The sequence below is a fragment of the Argentina silus genome (assembly GCF_951799395.1).
Source record: "Argentina silus genome assembly, chromosome: Y".
Classification (NCBI taxonomy): domain Eukaryota; kingdom Metazoa; phylum Chordata; class Actinopteri; order Argentiniformes; family Argentinidae; genus Argentina; species Argentina silus.
Genome location: NC_139654.1, coordinates 37,492,861 through 37,507,761, shown reverse-complemented (window position 1 = coordinate 37,507,761; position 14,901 = coordinate 37,492,861). Strand labels below are relative to the sequence as shown.

At 41.5% G+C, this 14,901-nt stretch overlaps 1 pseudogene across 1 annotated transcript in view; it reads left to right on the top strand.

Annotated features, from left to right (window-relative positions):
* LOC310824104 (cytochrome P450 3A27-like) overlaps positions 1-14,901 on the top strand; it is a 56,999-nt pseudogene that overhangs the window by 4,387 nt on the left and 37,711 nt on the right. Inside the window, exons 2-4 of the transcript in view lie at positions 325-485; positions 3,136-3,351; positions 3,555-3,717. The product of the transcript in view is annotated as a cytochrome P450 3A27-like (transcript). The remainder of the gene's footprint in view (positions 1-324; positions 486-3,135; positions 3,352-3,554; positions 3,718-14,901) is intronic.

Sequence of the window (14,901 nt, the reverse complement as noted above, 5' to 3'; positions counted from 1 at the left end):
TGTAATACAATTGTAGAGATTTGGTAGCATCTGGTAGTTCTCATGTGATTTTGATCTGACGTAAGCCTGCTTCCAGAGTCGGGTAGATTTCCTGCAGCTGATGATAGACTCGCAGAAAGACAGCAACTCAAAGGGAGAGGAGCAGAGTAAAGGTGCCTGCCTTAAACACACACACACACACACACACACACACACACACACACACACACACACACACACACACACACACTGTATACTAGCATCTAACACACACACATACAGTACCTGCCTCAAACACCTATACCTACAAACACACCTACCACCCCATTTCTCCCATCATCATAGGATTGAGTGACCATGAGATCTTGTCCCAGGCAATGATGTTCATCTTTGCTGGCTATGAGACCACCAGTAGCTCTCTGTCCTTCCTGGCCTACAATCTGGCAACCAACCCTCACATCATGACCAAGCTGCAGGAGGAGATAGACACTGTGTTTCCCAACAAGGTAACCGCTCTGCAGACTCCTATATAGTACTATTCATGTGGAACAGGTGATAGTGACAGTGACAGTGTGATAGTGACATGATAGTGACAGTGTTTTAGAGGGTACTGATGAGTGTGTAACTGCTGTGCACTGCAGACTCCTACAGATGGTTAGATAGGTGACAGTATTTTGCAGTGTGCTAATGTGTCTGTAGCATCCCTGTGCAGACTTCTGCCCAGTATTATTCATTTGAAACAGGAAGTAGATAGGTGTTGTTGGAATCTTCAGAATAGTTAAAAGGCCAGTACCTGAGGACCTGAGGGATCTACAGGGTATATACCTTAAAAGCATGTCTGACATGCAGTGGTGTGCATGACCATAGAGTGATTTCTAAACTAATACAATTATCTTAAAATAAATTATAAAACTAACAGGTAATCAGTGCAGAGACTTGTGTGATATGTGCTCTCCATCTGACTCGTGCTGCTGCATTTTGTATCATTTGCCAAGAGCTTTCTTTGGTCGACCAGACAGGAGAGTGTTACAGTAATCAAGGCTGCTAGTAATACAAGCATGCATTCGTCTCTCAGTGTCAGCCTGGGAGAGGAAAGGTTGCACCTTTACAGCTGTGTTCTGTAAAGGTCCATGTAATATTCAAGCTTTCTAAAAGCTTCCTAACGGTTGTAATGACTATCTTTAATCGGTAGCGATCAGGGAACAAGATCCCTTATAATAAATCCCTTATGAATAAATATTTCATTTACGAACGCTGTTTTGGTTCGGAAAACACGCTTTTTAAAATGCAGTGTCCTACCTGACATTCGGTTTGCATATAAACATGTTGTGAGTGCCAGGGGTGTTCTAGGGGAGTAGACTGACTTTTCTCTGGTGGCTGCCTCTCCCAATCGTGTGTGCATGCAGAAACACAACAGCTAATGTCCAACACTGCAAGTTCATTTCGGGGGGATATATTATTATTAGGGAGGATGTTGTTGTTTGGACAACTTCAGACAGAATTTCTCCACGATGGCAGATTTCTGGCAAACTTACTTACTCTTCTTTAAGTGATACAAATGTGTTTTAGTCACATTCTTGATATGGGTTTCAAAATTAAGATCTGAGTCAATGGTAACACCTTGTTTTTTTGCCTGGTGCTTAGTGTTACTGTAAGTAGTGTCTTTAAGTGTGCAGACAGTTTGACCAGGACAAGGACAAAGAGCATTTTGGCATCAGCATTAATTAATTAATTCTAAGGTCATTAAGAACCTAGTTAATAACTTAACAACATAGTGCTATCTCAGTGCTATGATCGGCACAAAAGCCAGATTGGAACATGTCAAAGGTACAGTTGGGAATAAGGAGATTATTTAACAGTTTGAACACCTTTTTTTCAAGAATTATTATTTTTTTGCTTAAAAAGGGAAGGTTGGAGATTGGCCTAAAATCGCTAAGGACTGAAGTGTCTAAGTTACTTTTCTTCAGGAGGGGTTTCACCATGGTAGTTTTAGGTGCAGATGAACAGACCCCCACTTTGCTGAGCATTTCTGTATGACCACTGCAAAAGAGTTCATAGTGCTTCCATGTGGTGGAAGGTGGGGTAACAAGTCATCAAACACATCTTCAGGTCTTGCCTGAGTGATCCTCCTCACCTAACATTGGTTCTCTTATCTCAGAAGTATGTTGCAAATTCCTCACATTTGTAGGTGGAGAGCAGATCACCAGGTGTCTTGTGGGCGGGATTTATAAGGCTGTCAATCGTTGAAAAGAGCACTGTTTGAGTTGTTATGATTCATTATCAATTTTGAGAAATGATCCCGTCTTGGCGTTTTTTTATTGCCTTATTAAAAGCAGAAAGATGCTCTCGAAGAATATCAAGGTGGACCTGCAGTTTTTGTCAGCTGAGACTTTCTGCAAATTCTTTTAAATTTGGCCACAGCCTTTTTCAGTTTGACTGGTGCTACAGAGTCGATAGTTGCCCTTAGTTTGGTGTTGAAGCTGGTTACTAAATCATTATCACAGAAGGAAGCTGTTGATGGTGTACTATTCATATTCATATTCATCATGAAATTCTCATCTGCTCAGCGACATGGCTAGATAAATAATAGAGTGAAAATATATTTTTTCCCCACTTCTAATAGACTGACATGCATTCATGTTTAGCCAGGTTTCAGATAAAAACATTACAGTGCAGCTTTCGCTCTGAGATAAGATCAATAAAGGTTTTGCCAGATAGGGACCTAATATTCAAAAGCACCATGGTAATGTTCTCTGGGCTGTTCGGTGCTGCCCGGCCACAGTTAATGGAATGGATACCAAGTTATTCACATTTGAACCACCTGACAGTTTTCTTGTAGTCTGTCGACTGTGATAGGAAATAATAGACTATAGCACATTCAGTATTCCAAGCAGTCAATCCACTGCTTGGAATTGGAAAGCAGCGCAGTTTAGTGGCATTTTGACTTCTGATTGATCCTTGTGTACATCTATCATTGGTGTCATGAAATTAGGCTATGCAGATTAGAATAAGTACAGTACTGTGTTCATTTCCCAAAAAAAGAACACAAAAAACTAACAGCTCTTCAGATTTGCGACGAAAAAGAGTTAGTTCTGGGCTACGGCTACGTGAACGACCAATCACTAGTGCTCATGTGAGTGTAATATCCCTGTGCAGGCTCCTCTCCAGTACGAGGCTCTGACGCAGACTATCTAGACAGCGTGATCAACGAGTCTCTCAGGTTGTACCCCATCGACTTGAAAGAGTCGCCAAGAAATCTGTTGAGATCAGCGGCATCACCATCCCCAAGGGTATGGTTGTCATGATACCCATCTGGACCTTGCACCGTGACCCCGATGTGTGGGAAGACCCAGAGGAGTTCAAACCAGAGAGGTAATGGGCCACATCTTAACCACAACCACAATATCAATCACAACAGCAACGATAAGAGCAGTGTTCCACAAACAACCATAAAACAAACCTAAATGCGACGACCAAACACAAACAGGTTTCTTCAACCATGTATAACCATCATATTACTGTGATTTAATTGATATGTTCTTTAACCCCTCCTCCTCTGAACTCTCCGTGTGTAGGTTCAGTAAGGAGAACAAGGAGAGCATCGACCCATACACCTACATGCCGTTCGGGTTGGGCCCACGGAACTGTATCGGGATGCGATTCGCTCTGGTATTGTTGAAACTGGCGATGGTGGAGATTCTACAGAGGTTCAACTTCACCGTCTGCAAAGAGACAGAGGTGAGACAAAATAATGATACAATGATTGTAAATATAATTTTGTACCTATGACTTTGTTGCGTTTCTATATGTAGCAGAGGTGATTTTGGAATCACACTCGCGTGATGTGGTAGCCCTGCCTGAGACATGTAAACTGAAGTGTCGCCCTCAGACCTTGAGGATGTCCTCTTGGCTTAATAGTAGCGTTTGTGTCTTCCACATGGGAGACCCGGGTTTGAACCCCCATACTACAATTCTGTACTTGCGTACTGCATGAGTATGTACTCCCCATTTAATTTCCCAGATTGCATTTTTCAGTACTAGGCGCCAATCATCCTCAGTATAGGCTACCTACTAAATGATGGAAGTGTGAGATTTAAAAAAAAGCTATTTGTATTTCTGCAAAACTCCCTCGAGACTTCATAGGGCCATTTTAATGTATGTCGACCCAAGAGAGGTTGTCCAGGAGTTTGAGTTTATTTGAATTTATAGTGCAATGCTACCCGAACGTAACAGTGACACTGTATTAGGTAACATTCATAGTGTAACGCTGACATCTGTTTTACTCGTTCCTTCATACTTTAACTGTGTGTCAACTCTCACCAGATCCCCATTGAGATGGACCTACAGAACACTCTGATGCCCATACGGCCCATCAAACTCAAGCTGCTGTCCCGCTGCCAGGAGTCCAACGACAACCAGCTCAAAGCAGACAGCCAGTGATGAGGACCTGCCCTGCTGCAGGTCTCTCAGTTATTATGTTACACATAGATCTAGGATAAGCCCCAACACTGGCTACTTTCAAAAATGGGCTTAAAAAAAAAAAGGGCTTCGCTTTTGCCTTAAATTGAAACTAAATTGGCGCTAATAATTGCACTGTGACCCTAAAATGCACTGTGACTTTTATTCTTTTTTTATGTCTTTTATGCGTTTTTATTCTAATTTTTTTTTCATGCTCTTTCCTTTTTATCTATTTTACGTAAAGCACTTTGAATTGCCTCTGTGTATGAAATGTGCTATATAAATAAACTTGCCTTGCCTCGCCTCGCCTCTGGGCTCTGCTGCTACTGTATGCTGCTCTCTTTGTATCTGTCTATTAGTGGAGGTCCAGGACTAGTTGTACAGAGACAGTTGTTGTCTGTCGTCTGCAGTGCAGGGATTTGCATGTGACTTGTGTATGTTTTGTACTCGTCTGGTAGTGGGTCTCTATCATCACGCTAAAAACGTGTGTATAATCACAAACTAAATCATAACATGAGAATGAACAATATGCCATCAAAACATGACAATGAATAGGTGTTAGATTAGATTCAACTTTATTGTCATTGTGCAGAGTACAAGTACAGAGACAACGAAATGTAGTTAGCGTCTAACCAGAAGTGCAAAAGGAGTGCAATGTGAACAATATATACAGGTAGAGCAGTATAAGCAATATATGAGCAGTATAAGTAGTGCAGTATAAGCAGTATATGAGCAGTATAAGCAGTATATGAGCAGTATAAGTAGTGCAGTATAAGCAATATATGTATTAACAGTAACATTATAAACAGAATAAATATAGAATGCAGTATGAACAGTATAAGCAGTATATGAGCTGTATAAGTAGTGCAGTTACCAATGTATTGGGTCTATCTATGGGTATCGTAGTGCAGCAGTAATCAAAATGTACCTGCATTTTATCGTTTGAAGTGCCATCTCATCTGTCATAAGATTTGACTTGTAAAACTGAAAAGTAGGATACAACTAATAGCCTAAATGTATAAACACAGACCACAACCAAAAAACAACATGGGAAAATCGTTTACGCATCCTCTGCAGCAGGAACAGTGCAGAGAAAAAGTATGTACAGTAAACCCCATAACTGAATACACTTCATACGCTTCAGCGCGACACAGAACGCTACATTGAGGTGGCCTATACTGCAACAAAGTAAAAAAAATGAGACAGACACGTGTCTTCAATAACTTGCATGTTTTATCAAAATACAAGCATTCGGCACATTGTTAACTTGTAGGAAAGTTTAATCAGGTTTTATCAATTGTATTTCTTTAAATGTGAAATAAATATCATCAGTGCAGAGGCTATAACACACTACAAAAGTCACATTAAATCACGGAAAGTAGGCTAGGCTAATTAACGGAACTATATGAATATACAGCCCGAGCCCAGTCCAGGGTTCTGAAAGCGACAAGTAACAAGTGTGCCCATCAACGGTCTAGATATTAGGCCTATACAGTGGGGGAAATAATTATTTGATGGTACTTTATGGTATGATTATGGTACTTTTATTTTAACAAATAGAGACAGAATATCAACAAAGAAGTCCAGAAAAAACACATTATATAAAGTTATAAATTGATTTGAATTTGATCCCCTACAAACCAGCAAGAATTCTGGCTCATACAGACCGGTTATATGCCCATGAGGCACACAGATTACTCCTGTCACTTTAAGAAAGTACTCCTAATCTCTGCTTGTTATGGGTATAAAAGACACCTGTCAATAGAATCAATCTCTTCCATTCCAACCTCTCCACCACCATGGGCAAGACCAAAGAACATTCAAAGGACATCAGGGTAAGAGTTGTAGACCTGCACAAGGCTGGAATGGGCTACAAGACCATCAGCAAAAAGCTTGGTGAGAAGGAGACAACTGTTGGTGCAATTATTAGAAAATGGAAGAAATACAAAATAACCATCAATCGCCCTCGGCCTGGAGCTCCATGCAAGATCTCGCCTCGTGGGGTAAGGATGATCATGAGAAGGGTGAGGATCAGCCCAGAACTACGCGGGAGGAGCTTGGTAATGATCTCAAGGCAGCTGGGACCACAGTCACCAAGAAAACCATTGGTAACACACTACACCGTAACGGATTGAAATCCTGCAGTGCCCGCAAGGTCCCCCTGCTCAAGAAGGCACATGTGAAGCAGTGGACCCATCTGAAGTTTGCCAATGAACACTTAAATGATTCAGAGAAGGCTTGGGAGAAGGTGATGTGGTCAGATGAGACCAAAATTGAACTCTTTGGCATAAATTCGACTCTTCGTGTTTGGAGGGAGAGAAATGCTGAATGCTACAATCCCAAGACCACCATCCCCACTGTCAAACACAGAAGTGGAAACATTATGCTTTGGGGTTGTTTCTCTGCTAAGGGTACAGGACGACTTCACTGCATTGAGGGGCCAATGGACGGGGCCATGTACCGTAAGATCTTGGACAAGAACCTCCTTCCCTCAGCCAGAGCACTGAGGATGGGTCGTGGATGGGTCTTCCAGCATGACAATGACCCAAAACATACGGCCAAGACAACAAAGGAATGGCTCAAGAAGAAGCACACTAAGGTCATGGAGTGGCCTAGCTAGTCTCCAGACCTTAATCCTATAGAAAATTTGCGGAGGGAGCTGAAGCTTCGAGTTGCCAAGCAAAAGCCTTGAAACCTTCAGGATTTGGAGAGGATCTGTAAAGAGGAGTGGACCAAAATCCCTCCTGAGATGTGTGCAAAACTGGTGACCAACTACAAGAAACGTCTGACTTCTGTGCTTGCCAACAAGGGTTTCTCCACCAAGTACTAAGTCATGTTTTGCTTGGGGATCAAATACTTATTTCCTTCGATCAAATGCAAATTAATTTATAACTTTATATAATATGTTTTTCTGGACTTTTTTTTTTGATATTCTGTGTCTATTTGTTAAAATAAAAGTACCATAAAAATTATAGACCGCTCATTTCTTTGTAATCGGGCAAACTAACAAAATCAGCAGGGGATCAAATAATTATTTCCCCCACTGTACGTAACATTTGGAGATGTGTTAACACGATCAAAGAAAATACGCGGGAGAGGTCCACTGTTTGAGGCGAAAAAAGACAGGGTTCCCAGAGGAAAAATGAATAAAAATGAGTTCCTCACAAAACAAGGAACCCAAAACCATTTCAATGGAAACGATCGGACTTTACCTTGGAACGTAGCGGATGTATGAGCGCGGCTTTGGAATTATTCAAAACAGCGCCCGCGCTGCCACGATCAAAGAGAATACGCGGTAGAGGTCCACTGTTTGATGCGAAAAAATACAACGTTCCCAGAGGAATAAAAACGAAATAAAAATGAAATATCCCATTGTTCCTAACAAAACAAAGAACCCAAAACCATTTCAATGGAAACATCGGACTTTACCTTGGAACGTAGCGGACACATGAGCGCGGCTTTGGAATTATTCAAAACAGCGCCCGCTCTAACACGATCAAAGAGAATACGCGGGAGAGGTCCACTGTTTGAGGCGAAAAAAGACAGGGTTCCCAGAGGAAAAATGAATAAAAATGAGTTCCTCACAAAACAAGGAACCCAAAACCATTTCAATGGAAACATCGGACTTTACCTTGGAACGTAGCGGACACATGAGCGCGGGCTTTGGAATTATTCAAAACAGCGCCCGCTCTAACACGATCAAAGAGAATACGCGGTAGAGGTCCACTGTTTGATGCGAAAAAAGACAACGTTCCTAGACGAATAAAAACGAAATAAAAATGAAATATCCTAGTATTCCTAACAAAACAAAGAACCCAAAACCATTTCAATGGAAACATCGGACTTTACCTTGGAACGTAGCGGACGCATGAGCGCGGCTTTGGAATTATTCAAAACAGCGCCCGCTCTAACACGATCAAAGAGAATACGCGGGAGAGGTCCACTGTTTGAGGCGAAAAAAGACAGGGTTCCCAGAGGAAAAATGAATAAAAATGAGTTCCTCACAAAACAAGGAACCCAAAACCATTTCAATGGAAACGATCGGACTTTACCTTGGAACGTAGACTGTTTGTGGAACGTAAAGTAGTGTACCTACTGAACTCGAACACTGCACCTACGTGACAACCTACCAACCCCTGCAACCCCTGCACCCCCCCCCCCGGACAATTGCACTATTACTCCCCTCCCCTGCTCTTACTCAATACCACTGCTCTTCTGTACATATGTCCATACTGTTCATATTTTCTTAATACTACTGTTAGTACACTGCACATATCTGTACATACTGTGCATACCTGTTTATACTGTTCATATGGCATTCCATATTTATATTTATTCTGCCATCTACCTTATGTTACTGTTAATACATATATACTGCATTACCTATACAGCTCATATGCTGCTACACTGTTCATACTGTAACTTATTTATTCTGCTTATAATGCTACTGCTTACTCATATACTGCTTACACTGCACTACTTATGTTATACTGCACTACTTACTGCTCATATATTGCACTACCTGTATATACTGTTCATTGCACTTTCTGCTATTTTGCACTTCTGGTTAGACGCTAACTGCATTTCGTTGTCTCTGTACTTGTACTCTGCACAATGACAATAAAGTTGAATCTGATCTAAAAAAAATGTTTTCGCTGACTGGCGGCACAAGGGTGTGGGTTGGGTGGAGCTCCGCTGTTTGAGGCGAAGTACCTTCTGGAAAAATAAACTTCTTCGAATCCAAGCCAGCTCTGTGATATTCTAGAAGGTCAGAGTTTAGCAGTTAGCACAGTAACATTGTTGCGAAGAGGTCAGATGAAGATAAGATATCTTTGAAAAAAAATGTATAAATATGATCAGACTTTTTTCTGATAAAATAGTTGTTTTTTTGTTCAACAGTACCACTTTGTCTGTTTTTCCATTTTCTTGAAGCATCTGCACTCGATTTCCAGCCAGCATCATAGTCATGACAGTGAAAGTGTCCAAACAGGTGACCTGAAAAAATATCAAAAGGGGGATGAGGAGAAGAAAGCGGATCTCCACACTGATGAAACATGGGCAGATGAAGAAGATACTAGCGAAAGAAAACAAAAACATGGAGAGGAAAAACTGTCTGTGGAGTATAAGGCAGCTATTAAAGAGAATGACAACATTTGGATGAACTTTCGTTCATCTTGGTCTAATAATGGAATTAGTCTAGTCGTGGTGTGGGCCAGGAGTGACTGCAACCTATAATAAGCCTTCTTTACTTTGCTACAGCCATCGCTGGCCGACATTGTCATTCACTGCCATCAACGGAAATCAATGTTTCCCACATTATATTTCATGCCAACGTCAATCAAAAGTAACCTCAGATTGTTATGGAAATCTTTCAGTGAACAACAACAAACGATGTTTGGTCTCAGTTGAGAGTTTTAATGCATATAGAAAGTATTATACAACGTTGGTCAGCTGGATCAGCATTCCTTCACCAACAGTGTGGATTCAGATACTGATGCTGTGGCTGAGGAGAAGACCATCCTTAACTCCAATGCTCATACGTCATAGGTCTAGGGGTAAACATATCTTGCACCTGTTTGCTGACCAAGAAGCTGGGAAAGAAGCGTAGGCGTTGTGAGCCACTATCTCAAACCTCAGCCTGCAGTTAGGAGTGTTCCAAGGTCACATAACATCTTTGATACAAGAGAAGGAGCAGTCGGTTTTGGTTCTTCCTCAGTCACATAATTAAAAATAACAAAGTACATTGGGTCACAGAAAGGTCAATACATTTAATATAAAACTAAAACAAAATAGTACAAATATTTTTTGCCATTACAAAACCAAGTACTGTAACAAAGTGATGAAGGCTTATCAAAGGTTACAGATGCATAGTCTTGAACCAAAATAAGAAAAACATACAATAATGATTGAATGGGTGGACTATGGCTTTAAAAGACCCAGAAAACAACCAAAATATTGTATGATGAAAAGTAAGAGATTCCCCAGACTGATGAAGAATAATGGACAGATGCCAAAAATAGAAATGAGACATTTTGTTTAATATACTGTGAAGGGGAGGATCAGGTGAAAGTAAACAAGAAAACAAGGGAACAAAGCTTTAGTCACAGTGAAAAGGTAATTAGTGAACAGGAGAGAAGTGCCATCAAACTTACTTGAGATTTTTTGATCATTTTGAGTTCCAATTCTAGTGTTTCTTTTTTGTTCATCTGGTTCACTTTCTTACCTCTGTATCTATCTACAGTTTTCCCGTCTTTTCCAAGGGTAAACAGACCCGAGTTCAATACCCAACAGCCACACTTGGCAGAGTAGACAGCGAACACAATGCAAAGGTGGGCTAACGGAAAACTGTTTTGATAGATTCAACAGTTTAGATTGTAGATTCATTGATAGGTTGGTTGATTGATTTACATTGAGCAGGACCTCTCCCTTTATGTTCCTTCCTCAGATGTCTATCCACAGCTGGGCAATGGTAATTTGCTGAAATGAACTGTGTATTAACAGTCAGGAGAATTCAAAAGGTAAAAAACCAAGTCACCAGCGTGGCTGCGGGGCTGAAGCCAGATTTATTTTGAATGGCCAAACCTGAATAAAGTATTCATTCAGTAAGACGAGTTATGGTTTAGAATGTTTGTAGAGCACACACATACACTCACCGGCCACTTTATTAGGTACACCTTGCTAGTACCGGGTTGGACCCCCTTTTGCCTTCAGAACTGCCTTCATTCTTTGTGGCATAGATTCACCAAGGTGCTGGAAAACATTCCTCAGAGACTTTGGTCCATATTGACATGATGGCATCACGCAGTTGCTGCAGATTTGTAGGCTGCATCTCCATGATGTGAATCCCCCGTTCCACCACATCCTGCTGGAAGTAGCCATCAGAAGATGGGTACACTGTGGTCATAAAGGGATGGACATGGTCAGCAGCAATACTCAGGTAGGCTGTGGCGACAAAGAAACAAACATCTGTTAATACTTATAGACACCTGCTCTGTCCTCATACATAGCTGAACACCTCTAAACACCTCCCAAGAGTCTGGAGACAGAATGTCAGTCTGACTTCAGGTTTATTGATTTCGAAAGAGTGAAACTGAGAAAGAGAAACAATAATCAATGATATGGTTTCACATCCACACATTGCCTTGCCATACATCACAGAGATGACCTAACAAAGAAATAGCGACATATAGCTACAGATGTTGTATGATGCAACAATACACAGGTAAAGATCATTTTATGCCACGTCCTACACATTTGGGGTAGTCAATAGTCCTAGGAGAAGCACACCTGTTAACCATCTCAATTCCATCTCTCCTTTCAGTCATAGGGTGAGGGTTAGGGTAGGAGTTTCTCATAGAAGTCTGTCTGTGTGTGGTAATGCTGATCTGCACTGTGACTGCAGCCTTTTAGGAAGTGAATAGGTTGGTTTCACATTGTTATTAACCCCGCTCCAGCTTCGACAGTGGCTATTTGAAAGGAGTGTTTTTGTTATTTCGTTATGTTGTTAAAAGAAGCCACAATAGAAATTGTAACACTCCAATCTAGAAATCAAGTTATGTGCAATTCTCAGGAAGGAGAAGGACTGGGGAGGAGGGGGAGCCCAACAGGCCTGCCGAGACAGAGAAGAGCCATTCCAACAGCAGCACGCTGTCCAACTGGCGGGACAACATCATCTTCGTCAACAAGGTCTTCCACCAGATACAGATGTGCAGAAGTACCATGGGCTCGGTGTTGTTATTGTTTAATATTGTCTAAAAGTATGAAGAGTAATGTTTTTACACGATAAGGACCCGGACCAGATTAAACAAACGAAATGAACCTACAAACCTAGTATTTTCACTGTAGCAAGATATGATAGAAATACATATACATACTGTAATAATGTTTGTTCGTACGGAGGCAGACGCAGTATGGTAGTGAGGGAATGTAGCTCCCGTTTATTAGCACAGTGGTCAATTTGGCTTTTCAGCCCGTTTCAAAGTTCAGCGACTTTCCAGTCGTCTCTCTCTCTCGGAACCTGCTCCTTCGTTCCCAGCCCACCTCCTGAAAAAGCAGAGGCACACACATCTTAAGCATCTAGTCAACGAGGCTTCATTTGCAACAGGTGTGCAACGGAGCCTCGCCGACATAACCCTGGCCACGGTCCTGTAGCTCCCTCTACAGGCCGAACGCTGCATGTCCCCCCACACATACATAGTGTAATGCTTATTTGATTTCCTCCACTTGCTTTTGAATGGAGTGTTGATCTGAATGACCCTATGAGATGAGATGAGTTGCATTGGACTGCCCTCTAGTGGACGGACAGTATCACTCCATCGAAGACACATTCTTAGAAATTTGACTCGAACACACTCATTCTCAGGATGAAAATAGAGATTGTGTGTGTGCAGTCAGGAGAAGGAGAGGGACAATCTCCTGGAATTATATTATATAATTATAATTCTATAATAATGATAATTATGATGTATTATCTTAATATATTATAATACATAACACATATTCTCGTAAATCTCCTGATGTCTTTATCTTCCCCCTGCAGTCCTTCCTGTTGCCGTCCTGCGAGGCGTCAACCTCGGGCCTCTGTAGCAGCCATCTCTATCCCTTTAACAACCATGTGCACCCTTCAGCTACACAGTCACATCTCCATACACGCTGATGATGTCATCTCACCTTTCCTCCTTTCATCAACAGGTGACGCCAGTGTGAAGGAAAAATCGAAAACTCCCTGGTAACACAAAGCCAGACTACAACATAAGGTGACAGATTGGAATTTTGAAGGCCACAAACCGACACTGATATTGGGGGATTGTAACCTGAACAGAATTCCTCCTTTCACCAACCCCAACATATAAATTGACAGTTACCCTGGGGCCTGCTTCTACCATTTCACCAATGTTTTGGAAAAGGGTGGACTGTGTGTGCCGCTGCCAAAAAATGGACACTAGAGGGAAGTCAAGAAGAATTTGTTGGAGCGCTATTGAACCATCAGGGTGTGAATGCTTTAGGAGAAGAAGTGCTACGTGGGCGAAAGTGCAAAGTAAGGTGTTGATTTTAAAATCATAGCAGGCCTGCCTATATAAATAGATAATAACAATTACAAGATAAAAAGAAAATGCTGGGGCCATGTAATAAATTAGTAATAAGAATAATGATAAGACAATTATAGATGACAGGACGTATAACCCCCATAATAATGTGGCCATGTGTAAGTGCTTCAGTTTTCTTCAGTGGCCTTCCCAGTCACTGGATCTGAATCCAATAGAACACCTTTGGGAAGTGGTAGAACGGGAGATTCACAGCTTGAAAGTGCAACTGAAAAATCTATAGGTATTGCGTGATGCAATCATGTCATCATGGACCAGAATCTCAAAGGAATGTTTCAAACATCTTGTGGAATCAATGCCACGAAGAATTGAGGCTGTTTTAAGAGCAAAGGGAGGCCCTACCCAGTATTAATATAGTGTTCCTAATGAAGAGCCCAGTGAGTGTATATGTGTTTGTTAATGGCGGCAGCTAATGGGGATCGATCCTAAAGATAGTGAGAAAGAAAGGAAGACAGGAGTGCTGGATCAGAGACCTTGAGTGGATGAGTGCTGAGACCTGTCCTGTTCAACACCTTCAGACAGGCCATGAGTGAATGACAACTACTACATAGTAGTAAATGATGCATCTGCATGTAGAAGATTATTTTCAAATACATCAAAGTAATTCTTCACATTGAGAGAGAGTCTGTCGAGGGAGAACCCTTCAACTTTAACAATAGATATTAATATGATTTATTTAAACTGTTGGGCCCCTTCATTGATCGCAGATCTGAAATGATGATATGCTGCCCTCTTGTAGACAGACAAGATTACTTGAAGTACACATATTTTAGTGTATTAACGTTCAACAAAAATATTCTCTGTGGCTCTTCAATGCCATAAACAAAATATATTGATCCCGAATTGTTTCTTTCAATTTGTGACAATAACTTTTGTTAGTTTGCAGTAGCTTGTGGTGATTGTTTGTGGTCAAAAAGCTGTTCCACTTCCCCGTCTAACTCGGATTCTCTCCAAAAACAGGTGCCGCGGCTTTCCACCAATTAAATAGACACCTCCCATAGCGGACCCAGAATCGAAGAAAAAAAAGAAAAAAAAGAATTCACAGGTTCTTGACAGAACAAAAGCATAGATGTAGAGTAGTAGACCGTACATGAAGAGTTTGACTGCAAGACATGGTTATGGTACAGTATAGCACCGTGCTTTGTTAGTCTACTGGGGTAGGCCAGGGCAGTGAACTCACAGGTCCTCAGGGCCTCCTCTGCGTCAGGTTCCTGGTGGTTGACGGCGATGCCCTGGTGTGACCTCTCCTGGAAGAAGGGTAGTCTGTCTACCAGCTCGCCCTCTAGGAAGGCTCCTTCTTCCACCTCCTCCTCCTCCTTTTCCTCCACCACCACCTCCTTCAAATCTTCCTCCTCTCCCC